The sequence below is a fragment of the Arachis duranensis genome, chromosome 6 (assembly GCF_000817695.3).
Source record: "Arachis duranensis cultivar V14167 chromosome 6, aradu.V14167.gnm2.J7QH, whole genome shotgun sequence".
Classification (NCBI taxonomy): Eukaryota; Viridiplantae; Streptophyta; class Magnoliopsida; order Fabales; family Fabaceae; genus Arachis; species Arachis duranensis.
This window is the reverse complement of record NC_029777.3, coordinates 70,414,059-70,415,018: the sequence shown is the minus strand read 5'-3', so window position 1 is coordinate 70,415,018 and position 960 is coordinate 70,414,059. Positions and strand designations below refer to the sequence as shown.

The 960-nt window shown below is 39.8% G+C and overlaps 1 non-coding gene across 1 annotated transcript; it reads left to right on the top strand.

Moving 5' to 3' along the window:
• Positions 1–478: 478 nt before the first annotated feature.
• LOC127739888 (small nucleolar RNA R71) lies at positions 479–586 on the top strand. The gene has a single exon (XR_008000630.1). It is a non-coding gene; the product is annotated as a small nucleolar RNA R71 (small nucleolar RNA).
• Positions 587–960: the final 374 nt, after the last annotated feature.

The window sequence follows — 960 nt, the reverse complement described above, 5'->3', positions numbered from 1 at the left end:
TAAAGCCTTGTTGAGGCTTTTGTTGATCCTTCCATGAGAAATTTGGATGATTTCTCCATGATGAATTATAGGTGTTTCCATAAGGTTTACCCATGTAATTTACCTCTGCCATTGCAGGGTTTTCAGGATCATAAGCTTCTTCTTCAGAAGATGCCTCTTTAGTACTGTTGGATGCATTTTGCCATCCATTCAGACTTTGAGAAATCATGTTGACTTGCTGAGTTAACATGTTTTTTTGAGCCAATATGGCATTCAAAGCATCTATTTCAAGAACTCCCTTCCTCTGAGGCGTCCCATTATTTACGGAATTCCTCTCATAAGTGTACATGAATTGGTTATTTGCAACCATGTCAATAAGTTCTTGAGCTTCTGCAGGCATTTTCTTTAGGTGAATGGATCCACCTGCAGAAAGGTCCAGTGACATCTTAGAGAATTCAGATAGACCATAATAGAATATATCCAAAATAGTCCACTCTGAAAGCATGTCAGAAGGACACCTTTTGGTCATCTGCTTGTATCTTTCCCAAGCTTCATAGAGGGATTCACCTTCTTTTTGTTTGAAGGTTTGAACATCCACTCTAAGCTTGCTCAACTTTTGAGGAGGAAAGAACTTATCCAAGAAGGCCGTGACCAGCTTATCCCAAGAGTTCAGGCTATCTTTAGGTTGTGAGTCCAACCATGTTCTAGCTCTGTCTCTTACAGTAAAAGGGAAAAGCATGAGCCTGTAAACTTCAAGATCTACTCCATTAGTCTTAACAGTCTCACAGATCTACAAAAATTCAGTTAAAAACTGATAGGGATCTTCTGATGGAAGTCCATGGAATTTGCAGTTCTGTTGCATTAGAGCAACTAGTTGAGGTTTTAGTTGAGATGCTTCTTCCGTCAAACTTGGAAGTAGGTCTAGTATAATCACCAAGCATCCTCCTTGCATTATTGTTGTTGGGTTCGGCTGCCATATCC